General features: G+C 35.5%; 1 long non-coding RNA gene across 1 annotated transcript; it reads right to left on the bottom strand.

Moving 5' to 3' along the window:
- Positions 1–5,752: 5,752 nt before the first annotated feature.
- LOC120322809 lies at positions 5,753–13,775 on the bottom strand. The gene is made up of 3 exons (XR_005562734.1): positions 13,682–13,775; positions 11,408–11,599; positions 5,753–5,799 (listed from the first exon to the last, which is right to left on the bottom strand). It is a non-coding gene; the product is annotated as an uncharacterized LOC120322809 (long non-coding RNA).
- Between the last annotated feature and the right edge of the window lie 2,147 nt (positions 13,776–15,922).

A 15,922-nucleotide genomic window follows, 5' to 3' on the forward strand; every position in this document is an offset into this window, starting at 1 on the left:
AAGGTTTTTTCCTGAAAGAGCAATACACGCTCAATCAAGGAACAGAAAACATAGCTTGATATTGAAGGTGTTAACTAACATCTACCAGTAAACTGGAAAGACACCTATTTCAGATATTTGTGCTTCCCTTTTTTGAGGGAAGTCTTCATGGTCATCATGGTGGCAATGGTTGAAGAGGATAAATTTTAGCTCTTGCTAAACTCTAACTTAGACTCAACCTGAATGTGTTTGTGTTTAGTTGGTAACTCCAGCAGTTTAGATGTTACAGGGTATCTGTGACTCATGGGCAGCAACTTATGGGGAAGCTGGAGCACTAGCTGATGAAGAGACTATTTTATCAAACTTATTGAGGGAAATGAATAGCACAGATGTTAAATCACACATCTCATAGACAAATAATATTTTTACCCAAGAATATCTAGCAAATTCAGAGGCCTTAGTTTTTCTCCATGAACAGCTATTTACTGAAAAAAAGCATACTCATTTAAAATAACAAATTATTCATGGCCAGCTCAGAATGAGAAAAAGAATATCCTTTTCTCAAGACTTACTGTTGCAAATCATTCCCTTTCTTTTATTACTACTCTGATTTTAATACAACTCACGGATTTAATTATCCAGTTCAGGATATATTTGTAAAGTTATGAAAAAATTGAACGTATTATAAAATTAATAGTTATTACAACTAATCCATGATTAATATAGTAGCTGATAGCTTTTACATGTCTCAGAATAGTAGTGTAAAAAACATAATTTCTGAAATCCAGTTAGAGATTGAGCCAATCTTCTGACAAAGCCACCAGCCTGTCAATTTTCCCTGGAACACATAGGACTGAGATGGTGGTGGTGCAACCTTAAAATCACGGCATCAGTCAGGTTGTAAACTCAGCCATCCTTTTACCTCAAAAATCATAGTGTCACCTAACCTGGGAAGCTCCTCCATTAAAGTCTCTGACACCAAGGGGCCTGATGTAGCACAGAAAACCCAAATTAAATTCTTGCCATATCATACTTGCATATGACAATCTCCACTTTAAACCACCATGCATTAAGGAAGCCTCGACTTTGTACTGGCGTTAGATGCTATCGTAGTATAAGATGATGTCACAGGAGCACATATTGATTAAGAATTCGCTCCTCTACTTTTAAAATGTAGAAGCTGAATAAAATGAGCAGTAAAGGGGATCCCACAAATAAACAACTCGTTCTCTGTCATGAGATACTTGAGAACCAATGATAGTATTTTAAGATTTTATCTGGGAAAAAAAAGTAAATCTGGTGGAAGGACATGAAAAGGCAAAATAATAGAGAAAGGCATTAATCGGGATATAAATTAGAATTACTACATCTAACAGAGAAAACTGATGCTCAGAAAAGGGAGGTGTGTAATCTGGTTTATAATGAGACACTCATCAAAGTGTACCTAACAAACACTGGTCTGCAGATAGATTCACAAGATCACTCTCTAAATAACTCATCCACACACGAGGCAGGTCATGTGGGTGTTTTTCGTAGCATTTTAGTTTGGTTTGGCTCTGGGTTTCTTATTTTAAATAAAAGACTGATGCATTACAAACAGGCAAGAGTCTGGATAAATGAGATCTGATGTTTATTCATGACAATTTTAAAAAATGTTCAGATAGTAAACAAAACTTAATTACTTTAGAAAGACATAAAATCTGCTGATATAGGATATAATGCTAAATAATAATCACCAGAAAGCCATCTCATTACTATTGGTTTTGTGTTTGATATGGGTTTGGCCCAAGGCAAAGCCCAGGGCTTTATTTATTTAAAAGGGTACAAAAACAAGACAATATGCATGTTTCATATTAAATATTGTGATGGCATTACACTATGTGAAATACAATGAGAAAGAAACATTGTGAAACACTGAGTAGAATTTAAAAATTTATATTTTGTTGTACTGTTTCTCAGACATAAGCAGACTTTCTGAGGGATTATGGGAATGCTAATAGCCACTATGGTGTGGTAATTTGTTATAATCTCACAGCAAGAAAGAACACATCTATGCATGTATATACATACACGCTCCCCATCTATAGCTACGTCTGATTTTTCTATTAAGTTATCTGTTATTTTTTTAATTGCAAACTCTGATGAGTTTAAGTCAACATATTTTCTTACTGCTCCTTCTGCTTGTCAGCTGTAGCTGGATTGATAAAATGCAAATGAACAAATCATTAACGAGTACTGGTTATGAATCTCTCAGGCAGTTCAAGACCCTATCAAATCCTGCACCTATTACTTTGTGTGATTGATGTACTATTGTAAGTGATTGTTCCTGATCTTATTAAATCTTATTGATTTTTTCCCAGTTTCTATTTTATGCAGGACCAGGCTTGGACTATTATGAATGTTGCTGAACACTGTTAATCAAGCTTACACAGCTATTTTGATGGCAAACAATTAGAACTCTGAAGCAATACCTTGCAATTAGCTTCAGGGATATGGACCTCAGCACCGTAATAATGAAAGAGACCTTCTCCTTCAAGCAAGGTAATGAGATTTACAATTATGACCCCAAATAACCTCTGAGAAATAACCAATCTGCAAACATAGATGTGTTTATCAATAATTTGTGCCCTATTTATGAAAATGTATTTTAATTTTTTTTCTTCATGTATGAATCATTGTTTCCACTGAAGCACAAGGTATGAAGTCTTATAAAATGACAAATATATAAATCAGAAGTCTGTACCTATAATTTGAATCCATTAGAGGGTTCTAAAGAATGGTATCATTCAATGGTACAATGGTAACATTTGAATGGTAACATTCAAATTTTGTGAGGAAAATAACACTAAAAACTTGTGAGACAATACTGATATTGTGCAAAAACTAAGGAGGTTATTATTGCTTGAAAATGCTTATTTACATGTTTAGTTTATATATATATATAAAATCAGGTACACTATATAGATGCAGTAGGTAAACAGACATCCATAAACATACATTTTTATAAATCCACTGTATGCATTTTTTATTTGAGTGATGCAAACAGTAAGAATAACCTGACTTAGCTCCTTTAGAAACTAAAGCAATTAACACCGTTTTGGGAATTGTAATAGACTAAATATCATAGGTCATGCATTTGGTACATCCAAAGTAATGTAATGCAAAATTAATATATAAATAAAAGACACTGAAATTTTTTGCCTTGAAAGTGAAATAGTGCATTACCAAACTTCTTAACTTTCACAGGATCACCAAATACGCTGAGTTGCAAGGGACCCACAAGGATCGTCGAGTCCAACTCTTAGCCCTGCACAGGACCATAATCTAGAGTCAGTCTATGTGCCTGAGAGTATTGTCCAAATGCTTCCTGAACTCTGTCAGGCCACTTCTCTGGGGAGCCTGTTCCAGCACCCAACCACCCTCTGGGTGAAGAACCTTTTTCTAATATCCAACCTAAACCTCCCCTGACACAATTTCAGGCCATTCCCTCAGGTCCTGTCACTGGTCACCACAGAGAAGAGATCAGTGCCTGCCCCTCCTCCTCCCCTCACGAGAAAGTTGTAACTGCAATGAGGTCTCCCCTCCGTCTCCTCTTCTCCAGGCTGAATAGACCAACTGACCTCAGCTGCTCCTCATATGGCTTCAGTATCCTCATTTTACAGTTGCAGCCTAAGAACATTTTTTGCTGATAATTTAGTAATGCTATAAACTCTTGTACTTACCTTTCACATTGCACTTGGACATTAACTCACACGGTTTTGTTAGTTAGCATATTTGCTAATTTTTTCAGCATTTTTTTTCTAAAAAGATGTTATCCAACATCTGTAAAATATCTTTACATATAAAAAGGAAATGCCTTGAAAATTGGGAAAATTTTGGAGGTTTTGAACAATCCCTATGATATTCCTTTTATTGTTTCTATGAATTTATTACATTGAAATTAAGGCCTTTATATTTTGATTTAACTGAGAAGATGAAGAAGTGTACCAGGCCCAAATGCAAGATAGAACAATATTCAAATATGAAAAGTTTGCCATTCCTACTATTCCTTGGTGATACTTGCTCACAAATGTCTTTGCTGTATATGGCATTTTTATCAGGATGGCAGTAGGGTGCTAAGTGCACCTCCTGTTCTGGTGTGCTCCCTTCTCGTTGCCCCACTTATCCAAATCTTAAAGGCCCCTGCGGAGCCTGTTTCTGAAATGGCCTCTGAAACAGAAAAGTTCTACAGGTAGAGACTAAAACTGTGTTTCACTGGAGATCTGCAAAGGTAAGGATGAAAATTTTTTTAATCAATATGTTAATCCAGGTTCCGGGTAGGATTCTGAGTGAAGGGAAGAGTGAAGAAACAGCAGTATTTCTTAGAACTGTCACTTTAAAAAATATCTACTTTAATGAAATGTCAAAGTAGGAACAGTATTATATTTTTAAGCACAGGATTAACAAGATAAACTCTTCTTAACCCATCGAATACATGTGAGAAGTTCATTCAGAGAAGCAAAATTGGGATGTGTCTATGGCTACATACAATATACAATATGCTCATAAAACTTTAGAAGGATGAAGGAAATTTCTGTGCATTTCCAAAGCAGTGTTCAAAGGGTTAAATGTGGGAGCTTAGCAAACATGATGAGACTTTTAAAAGGTTCATAAGCTGATTCACCATGTGAATTTTTCCTGTTTCTCTTTACTTTGAGCACAATCAATAAATGTGAGTTATTTTAGTGTCAATTTCAAACTTTATCAAATAAATATACATTTATTGCTGGGTGTAACTGTTAATAAAATGTACATAATATGTAAAATCTATAAAAACATTGTAGTTATACATTACTTTCTGACTGTTGTACAACCTTTGTAAACAAAGTATAGTATATCAACTTTCTTGTGACAATAAGCAGATTTGTCATCTTGGGGACAGCTAAATGAATTATTTAATCAATAATAGACTACATCTCTGGTGATAAGACAAGCTCAGACAAATTAAAGAGTGAACCAGGTAAAGTATGTTGCAAGTAAGATGCACAGGTAGTGTAACATACTTTTAATATTAAGCAGAACAATATTAAAACCAAAAAAATCAAAACCCAAATAACAACACAAAAAAACCCCAAACCAAACAAAAAAGCCCCCAAAACCAAAATCCAAAACCAAATACCCCCCCCAAAAAAAACAAACCCATAAAGCCATAGTTAGTTGTGGGGGTTTTTTTCCTGTTTTGTAGTAAAATGAGAGGATAACTTTTAAAAACCAAACTATTAAAGAATTCAAATGGTAAGATACTTCATTAATTGATAAATACAACAGTTTCAGAAAAGTTTTGTACAAAAGAGATGGTGGTAAGGAACATGTGGTAGGAGTATTTCTAGTTTTTGGCACTATTAAGTATAATTCACCTATAATGAATCTAGCTAAATATATCCACTACTTTATTATCAACAACTTCCAAATTAAAAAAAAAAAAAAAAAGAAAAGGCAGCAGATTACTGCATTTTTTTTAACTGTTAAGAAAGTTTGGTCTCTACAGGTGCTCACACCTTTAGTTTTCCTCCTATGTTCATGAAAGTCGCAGTTTGTGCTGTGCCTACCTGGGCAGCCCAGACACATAACAAACATCCACACTGCACTACCAAAGACAGTACTTGCAAGTTTGCAAGCTATATCACAGGCAAGGCATCTCTTGAAGAAGGTTTCCAGGCTGTTCTTAGACTACGTCATATTCCTGTATGTCAGACATATAGTTTACTCACCTGTGGGTAGCATAGTCATGAATGGCCACACTGGGTCAGATCCTGTCCTGCTTCTGATCTTCATGAAAACCTGCAAAAAAAGATTAAGGCAAGCGCACAGTGATAATTTGCCCTGTAATTAGTTAATCTGTGTAAAAAGAGAAAATAGTAAATTTGCTTCTTCCGTTCTTCTAGAATTACGAACGAGGGTTTTTTTCCCTCCCCTAAAATTTTTAACAGAACTTTAAAAATTCTGTAAATCTGTACAACTCCTTGTGGCTTCCCATATCTGAAGCCTTTCTTACAAGTTGCATTTATACTACTTCTAAGGAAGAGTCTGCCAGTTCTAAAATTGCGTAAACAGAGACAAGCTGTCTGTTTTAAAACTGAATGACGCACAGAGGTGTGAGAGCACCTGTAACTTGTATATGTGCGATTTTAAAATGTTTCCAGCTTTTTTTTCCTCCAATGAATATGCATCTTATAACAAAAGATTAGGCTCCTACAGTTTACTGTTTTCCTTTATGTTTCTCTTTCTACTGTTCTCAGATCTTTTGAATAACTAAAATCCTTTTTAAGCCGCAAAGAAATTCTCACTTTTCTCCCTCTTCCTCTGCTTCTATATACAGCATGCGTAAATCTCACAGAAATAAATCTAGAATAATATACATGTTTAGTGATATGAACACTTGGTGTAGCTATAAAGACTAAGTGTTATTTTGATATGTAGGATTAAGTTTGAAACACACAGGCAGTATAAAATATTGAAGGAAATAAGAATTTTGTGGTGGAGGACACAAATAGATAAAGATTTGCTTCTGTCCTCTATATGTCTATGTATTAATATAGGGTAATTATAGCTATAAGCCTCTGAATGCTAGTGGTAGTGATGCGTCACATTGCTGCCATTGGATTCATGACAGCAAATTCTAATTCATCAAAGCAAACGCCCCTGCATTGCACATCAGGCATGATAAGTCTCTAATAACAGTGTATCATCTCCAAGTTATATGTATTAAAGACATATGCATCAAAGAGCAATATCACACTTTAAAAGTCGTGTTCATGTAAGAATTAAATGTTTCTAAAGAATTCTTTTTGTCTTCATGGACTTCTGTACATTTTCTTTTCTATTCTTTTGTAATCCTTTTAAGATATTCATGTCACTCAGATATTTATTTGTGTGGTGCTGTTACCCTTTACACAAATACTGATCTCACATATGATGTAACTCCCCCACTATGGTACTTATTCATATAACTTATGTCAAAACTGCCTGCGCTCACCTCTTAAGCCCTTTTGAAATGAAGTCCATAGTTGGGGCAACTGTAATGAAAAGAAGTGACTTGAGATAAAATCATCCATCCATGAAAGCTCAATTCACAGCTTTAGGATGGTCAGACACAGATCTTCTTCAGCTTAATTTGTAGCAGTAGCAATTTGGGCTTCATTTTATATGTTGTACGTGACATCCAGCAACCTATTAAGCGAAAAACTCTAGGGTGTGAGTATGCTGGGAAAAAAAATCAAACCTTAAACAAAACACAAAATTCTTTGCTTGGTGCTCAGGTACATAAATAAATTAGTTTCATGTTATGATGGGTGTTCCCCATGGTGCACTTTCTCCATTAGTATTTATACCTTCATGCAATTTTATTTTGGATAGCGCTGAACAGATCTGATACACTCAGAAAATAATTTTCACATGCCATCAGGAAAAGATATTAATAAACAGCATTAGCGTGTAGGTGGAGGTGAATGCATCAGAGACAGGCAGATACCAATAAAAAGTTTAATTTTTATGCACTAGCATTGAATACATACATCTAAACTGGCTAATTAGTTTGTAGACATCAAGTCACCCTCTCTGCTGGGAAAATCTCTCTGTGGTTACTGGTATTCCTGGCTGTTTCTTGGGAGAAGTTCCTTTTTTCCTAATAGTACTGAGATAACCTTTAGAGAGATATTTGGAAATGCAAAATAAAGCTATGTAATGTTCTATTAAGAGGTTTAAGTATGAAGCAAACTGTACCATATGGTAAAGCCTTTATTTGTTTAAATGAGGAAGTTAAAAAAACCGAATCAGAACCAGCTCATTCTATTTATCTTCAAGTTCTAAGGCTTTTTCTATCAGATCACCTCTTGTTCTCCTTCACTAACCCTCACTCTTCCACAGCTTTTCACTCATTTGTATTTATGATCTCCATGCTATTATCCTCTCTGATTTTGTGATGCTCACAGATTTGTCCTTCCCTCCCTAACCTCCCTCCCCCCTGTTGTCACTATGGTCTCTAATTTCAGCTACATCCTTCACTTCTTTACATATCTGATATCATTCTGTCTGCTCCTTTAAACCTTAAACTAAACCAAGCATTCATCATCTGTGTTTCTGTCTCCATCTACTGAAGGGAACCTAGGGAATGCTCCGGTCTTCCCTCTCTGTCATTGTATCATTTTACCCCCATGCTTCTTAAGAGATAACATATAGGACTTTTTCCCCTAATACCTACATCTTTCACAACCTTTAATTTTCCTTCAAATTTTCTTTCTATTGATATATCTGTTTGGTTTTATAGGTTTTCAATTCCTTCAATTCTTGAGATTTTATTCCTGTTCTATCCCCAGCCTTTCTCATTCTGCAGATCTGCCAGTACTCTTAAATTCCAAATCTAAAAATCCATAATTTTTTTCTATTTCTTATCAGCTTTCTGGTTTTTCCCATTATTATATTTTCTATTGTGTGCACAGATTTTTCTCTCTAGTCGTTTTACATTCCAAATTTTAATCAAAAGTTTCCTCCAGTATCTGCTATTGACAATGCAAAATATAGCTCTAAATCCTTCTTCTGAGAGGACTTCTCCTTTTCAGACTTACTCGCCTAACACGTTAAATCCTCTATGTGCCACCCCATTTGTTTGTTTTTTGGGTTTTTTTTTTGTGTTCTTTAGCATAGATCAGATTGTTCCAAAAGCATCCTCCTATTTTTTCTCACATCATTTGCATTCTTCGGTTATCTGTCTTCATTTACCTGAAATGCTTGCTAATGAACAACTCTTATTCCTCTAATAATATCTATACATATTAAAGGCAAATATTATTATATTTGTATGTATATGTGTGTAAGTACTCATTGTGCCCATGCACTCAGGAAGAAGAACAAAAATGCAATATCTCAGTTTTTTGCAGGTCAGATGAGGTTTACCAGATTTCCTCATATCCACATTAGCATTCCCCAGCACTTGCCTCCGGAATAAACTCATAACTAAGTAGGAAATACTTCACTATTTGATTGTCTGTTCACTTTTTAAAACAGATGCTTCAACTAGCTCTCTCCATCTTTCCTCACAGTCCCTGCAATGTTGCATCTCTTTTGAAAAAGAACTTAGCACATAGTATTTTGGGGCTTCACCACCAGCTGGAAACTTCTTGGACAGAATCTTTACTGTTCCTTGCAAAAACAAACTCCTTCACAGTTCAAACAGATTTCTCAAACCTTTTTGCTCATAGAGCCTTTAGTGCCCGTTTAGTGCCTGTCTCTGATGCATTCTTCCCCTTGATTCACGACTGCCCAAATTTTACCTGCATGAGTATTTTATTTGCTCTCATTAAATAACTTTGCTCTTCTTGTTGTTGTTACAGTAAGCTCTAAAGTTATAAAACATGCTGCCGTCCGAAGGGGGGATGGGGCCGTGGGACAGCACGGGTCCGGGACACAAGGTAGGGTGCCGGTAGAATCCTTTATTCCAGTGTGCACGAGGTTTTTTATCAGCTCAGGAGGGGAAAGGGCCAGAACATGGGGCGGAGCATGAGACAGACAAGCAGGGGGACAAACCAGGATAGGGACACGGGCAAAAGGGGGAGGACCGCAGGAGGAACCGGGGAAGGAAAGGGTGAATGGGGGCTGTCTCCTCTCTGCAGCTTCTCCGGCCAATCAGCAGAGAAACAAGGGAGTAGGGAAGTGAACAAGCCGGGACATGCCCGGGAGATACAAATTCTGGGGAAACGTACAATGTGTATATACAAAATAACTGTAAAGTCTGCATCATAAAGTCCATTCAATCGCTGTACATATTTTTCCACTTCTGAAATCGTTCCCATTCTAATTCTTGGTCCTCGACAAAAACAGATGTGCAAGTTTGTTTTGGTTAAGCCTAGAAGATTCCCATCAACTTCCCCCACAGTGCAATCCATGCCAAGGGAACATCATTTCCTCCAGAAGCTGTCTCACCAGTAGGAATCCCACAAGAGTTGGGTTTTTTCCTCCCCCAACACCAAAAAGGGTTACACATAAGTGCTAGGCACTTCAAAGTCTTCTGTATTCCAGACTGATTTATAAAATGGAAAGTAACTATTATCAAGTAAAAAATAGCAGTTTCTGACTTATGTTACTGGATAATAAAGATGTTATGACCTGAATTTTCCTGTTTTCCCATTTGTTTTTCAAGTTTTGGAAAAAATCCCAGTAATTGGAATAGTTTCCACTTTAGAGAGCTTTGTGCCTGACAGCTCAGAAGAGAAGAAGCCTGGAATCATATCTGCCCACCAATACTATGTAGAGTATTCCCCCAAAGGGCAGAGAAAAGGAACATTGTTATCACTATAGAAAGAAAAATGAAGATTTTCAGTCTATTTCCTGCCTGTCATCAGGTACATTTTCATCTGCTTTGTTTCTAATTGCACTCTCCAGGCTCCTTTCCATATTGCTGAATTGTCTTTCACAATGTCTGCTCTTCATATTATCTTCCTACTTTATATTTCAGCATCTGTAAGTTTTCCCTTTTTCTAGCTTCTGCTCACAGACCACAGCATGTGATGGCATGCTTTTCCTATTTGTTTGAAATGGGACATGCCTTGGTGTTCGGGTGCTATCCAATGGCAGCTTTTTGTAAACACCAAGAAGCAAACACTGCAATTTGTGCAAACATTACTAGGATGTTCAGTGGGCAATTTCAGCTAGCATGTGTAAAGCCAAGCAGTTACAACACTGATTATGCCTTTTTTTGTTGTTGTTGTTGTTTTTACGTATTGGAAAATTTGAGTTTGCATTACCCATGTTAGCATGTAGGCAATGCAATATAATTTGGTGCAATATAATGTGTCAAGGCAAGAGACCGGTAGGCAGGAGTACAATGACACTGATGATTTGTTTACTTGGATTTCCTATTTAAACAGAAATGTTTCCTTATTAGTATTATAAGAAAGGGAGCAGAAAACCTCCTCAAATACCTAAACTTATAGTTACTTTTCTGGAAGGGAATATATATTTCTCTAATAAATATGCTGACTACAGAACAGCATTCCATTCCTATGAATTAAATGCTCTAGGAAGCTGGAGGGCTTCTGTCCTGACATTTTTTAATAAATAACCACAGGTCTGAATTTTCCCATTTCTTTTTAATTAAGGAAACGTTACCAAAAGTGAAGTTAAAATCCAAAGAATTAAACATAACATTTATGTTATTTACCTTTATAAATAAAAATATTAAAAAAAAATTGACATTGCTCAACACATCTCTGAACTCTGAAATTAATGATTTAACTTTGTATCCAGACTATATATATAGTCAGGACATATATATTTTCTTCTAGAGACTACATTCAATTTGAAGAGGTTATTCAGTTCAGAAATGAATGAATGAAAGAATGAATGAAAGAATGAATGAATGAATGAATGAAAGAATGAATGAAAGAAACTTTACCTCGGGCATTCACTGACACTGCTTGTTTTTCCAGGGATCTAGGGAGAGCATTATGACACTTAGACAAGAGAAAGACCCTTTCCTATAATATTCTCCACTGTCCATCCTCACACCTTAATGCAGAAAAGGGTTGTTGCATGCATATTATTTGCAGTCTTCTAGTGTAGCTGTAGTAGGATGATGGTTCAGGAACTGCCCAGAAAGAGACACAAAAGCAAAGAAATTGAGCAAGGAAGAGAGCTGACACTGGCTAGCTTCAAAAAAGCCATAGCTTGTTGGTACTTTGAGTAACGGGTCATTTAAAAGGAAAATAGTGCTCATTAAATCACATCATAAAAAATTTTTCATGATTTTCATGGCTAGAATGGATATGTCCTCAGACTTTGGAAGGAAATCTATCTAACTCTTAATATTTAACAGAAACTTGAGCTTGCAAATCTTGCAAACTAGCCTTCACTACATTTTTCTGAAGGAACTCTCACAGGAGACGTCAGAAAATGGTAAATGTTTTCTACATATTTAATTGAAAACTATGTAAGCAGAGCTTGTTTCAACACTGCTCAAAATTGCTTATGGTAGTTCATAAATTTCAATTTATGAATGAAATTTCCAGTCGTGTGTCTTTATTGAGGGGAAATATAATCACAAAATAAAAGAGAAAAATATTTCTGTACTTTCTCCATTTTCCTATATTTTATATATGAAAATTTATTTTATTTTGTCATCTCATTTTTGAGATTTTCAGATTCGAAGGGGCCTGGCAAGATCTGCAATAGAACTAACCCCTTTTGGCAGCAAATTGAGGAGAAAACGGAGATAAATTAACACCTTTCAGCCATGCAAAGGATTTGACAAAAGCAAATCTTGAGTTTTGGAAAGATATGAAAGATATATTTTGAAAGACATGGACAAGTCAGGAAGGATATAGTAATAATAATGTGTCAGTGTAGTGATTAAACAGTCTGTTAGGGCAGAGAGCCATCCATGCCAAAACATCTTGCACCTAACTCATGATTTAACTCTGTTCTGTGTCCTCCTAGGGGGACCTTAGTTCTCTACTGCTATTTGGTCTGCACTGAAGTCATAAGGCATAATCCAACTTTAAGTCCCATGAAGACTTTCTGCCTTTGCATAAAAATTTCTCCTCTGATTTGTATCACAGCCCTAAGTTATTGCACAAGTGTTTAAGTGTTAATGTTTGCCTGGTCTCTTGGCAAGTTTCAATGTGCAATGAAGAAGGAAGAGGACTTCATTTTTCTCCATATTTTTGAAATGCCTCAATACCCAAATCAAGGTCACATCACTTGTAGGCATGTCTAATACATGATTAGGGCCAGAATGAGTTCAGAAGAGTTTCATCAAGAATAGAAAAGCTCTTGAATGTCAAACTCTATACATAAAGGAACAGTGATATTTTCTGTGACCCTGGAATGCTCTTTTCCCAAGAGATGTGGTTCCCTGGACTTCTGCATCTGTGACAAAAAGCATTTCAGAAAAAACAAACTTTCTATAATTTCCTAATATCAAGAAATACAAAGTCACAGTACAGAACACATTGCATTGCACATCACCAGTATAGAATACTATTTTTCTCTGTCACAAAAATTCAGTTTATATTCCCCAAATACCATTTTAATACCTTGAAAATAGTCCTTAAGAATTTTCAGTAGATAATTGAGCCGTGTGTATTTTAGGACAAATATTGGGAAAAGTCATGTTCAATACCAATGTCTATACCATTTAAACAATGAAAGCATCAGGTAAGTAACAACATTTGGACAGCAAGTCAATATGACTATGAAAGGTCTCCAATAATGAGCAAATTCAAACCAATACGCTGTTTGAGTATTTGGCCTTCCTATTGACAAAGGTTGCTTTCAATCACACTGTATCTATTACCATATCAATCATCACTCTAAATGAATACAACATGAACATTGACGAAGACATCACTTAAGCAGAGAAACTAAAGGTTCTATGAAAACAAATAATGAAACTTTGGTTGATCATAGCATGAAAATTAGACCTAATCCTTAATCATTCCTATTTTGTAAAGCAAACAAATTGAAGCTAAAAATGTTAACTCTATTTCTTGGCCAGGAACTTAAAATATATGGAAATTGATATTCCATTCTTAATTATTAAACGTAATGCAATCCAATACTTTGTTTGCTACACAAATTAAGATATGAAATTGAACTGATGAAAATGATTTACGTGCAGGATTAAAATATTGGCAGCTTTATAGAGTGAAATGTCACTATACTGCTGTACCTTCAAGTTTTACATTTCCTCCTTTGAATCCCTGTCAGCCTTCATGAACACTGGGGAGTTTAATCAATGCTTGCAGAAGCCATAACATAACACTGAATATTTTACCTGTAATAATCAAAATGCTGTTTAGTACAAGTCCGAAGCAGAAATGACAAACATATATATTGCAATTGGCAAGGCTACATTTTAAATTACATTAAAATTAAATTTTCACACATTTCTATGATTCCTTTCTTTTTGTGAAAGCAACCTGTATTTTTCAACAGCTCAATGTACCCTAAGGCAATCAAATTGTATTTAGGATGACTCAGAGGTCATAAAATTCAAAGACTTATGAGTTCATGTATTTGAATCACTTTTTAATTTATATGATACAAAACACTTGTGAAACAAGCATTTTATTTGCTTTATGTACTCCAAAGGGTGGAATTTAGATTGTAATTTGTGCTACATTTTTTCAAGATAGTCAATATCGAGAATAATATCAAAACTGGAAAAGGAAGAAAATATTATCATCTCGGTATTATGGCAGTCTGTTTTCCTTATAAAACAACTTTCTGTGAAGTTAAAATATATGCAGGAATGAGGAAATAAGGACGGGTGCACGGCATGAAATTTAGAGAACTAAACAGAAAATTTGAGTACATATAAATGTTGTCAAACACATAGAACTTGGTTCCAAAGTTTCAGATCAAAGCCATTAGTATAGCTAATTTAAAAGATAGTTTAAGTTTTTTATAGAAAAGGAAAAAATAGGATATTTTAGCATCATGGCACAAAGCAGAGAAAAAAATTAAGATAAATTTGAAATACATTTGAGATAGTTTGTGTTTAAAAAGATTGAATTACTATTCTTTATTTGAATAAAGTTAGATTTTCTGCCAACTTTCCTAAAGAGATCAATCTATAAAATAGTCCCAATACCTGTAAACTATAAACCATTTGACTAACATAACAAGGAAGGAATATAAATAATAATTTTGGTTAAAAAGCTCCTAATTTGTATTTAAACAGTATCCCCTTATAGATACTTTAATAAACAGGTGCACTGCAAGAAATGCATTATATCATAGATATATGTTTGAAAATAAACAGAAAAAAACACTGGTACAGTCAACAATGTTCCTTGTTGCATTATTCCTTCAGGACTGAATTAGATCTATTAAATATTTTTGAATTATATTTTGCCTAGAAATTTATTTTGCCTAGATGTGTATTACAAGCATATAGATATTTAAGAATATAGGAAGTACTTTGATTCACCTAGTCAATCCCCTTGTTTCTATAATGCAGCAGGAAAGCCTGATTTTTCCAGCAGGTGTATCTGGCTATATCAAATGTTTATTCCACCTGTTCAAGACAGCCAATTTTAGAGCATTTATTCATGGAAGTCGTTTGCTTTACTGTCTCAAATTTTGTGTCTGATGACATACGGAGTGGTAGTCTTATAATAAAAATGTGCAATACTTCAAAAAGGTTTGTTAAGCTAACCTCTCTTATGAAGGTAATTTGCATTTATTGTACTTCAGGCCATTAAGGGTGTCATCATTTTAGGCAAACATGAATAGAAAGCTGCACTTTTTACTCCAGCTTGATCTTCATTTTTCTCACAGCCAGCATTCCACAGGGCTCAGAGTGTAGAAGTAGGAATCACTCCACCACATGCCTTTCTTTGTCTCATGTCACAACAGGCAGACTAACACTGAGCATTTCCTCTTCATCCTCCTCAATCACACATTGACAAAATGTAGTTTTAAGAGTTTCAGTATTTGGGTTCTGTTTCTTCCACCCTTTACATTTAAGTCAAATCTTGTTCAGAATCTTCAACCTGAACTTTTCTTGACATTTATATGAGCTTTATCTCAAATGGAAGCTCCTTCCCAATATATTCAGCTTGGAGGGCTGGGTGATCAGCAGTGGTACAAAGTTTAAAAAGTCACAGATTTTGCCTCTGGGATTGGGCAACCCTGGATGTACATAAAGACTGTGGAATGAGAAGCTGGAGAGCAGCACCAAGAAAGGGACCTGGGGGTCCTGGTCAATGGGAATATGAATATGAGTTAGCAGTGTCCTGGCAGCCAGGAGGGCCAACCGTGTCCTGGGGGGCATCAGGCAAAACATCACCAGTCGGTCGAGGGAGGGGATTGTCCCACTCTGCTCTGCACTGGGGTGGCCTCCCCTTGAATACTGGGTGCAGTTTGGGGCAATATAACAATATAACACTATTAGAGAGTGTCCAAA

Source organism: Pipra filicauda, unplaced genomic scaffold (assembly GCF_003945595.2).
Source record: "Pipra filicauda isolate LSUMZ 115617 unplaced genomic scaffold, ASM394559v2 scaffold157_size4220110_pilon, whole genome shotgun sequence".
Lineage (NCBI taxonomy): Eukaryota > Metazoa > Chordata > Aves > Passeriformes > Pipridae > Pipra > Pipra filicauda.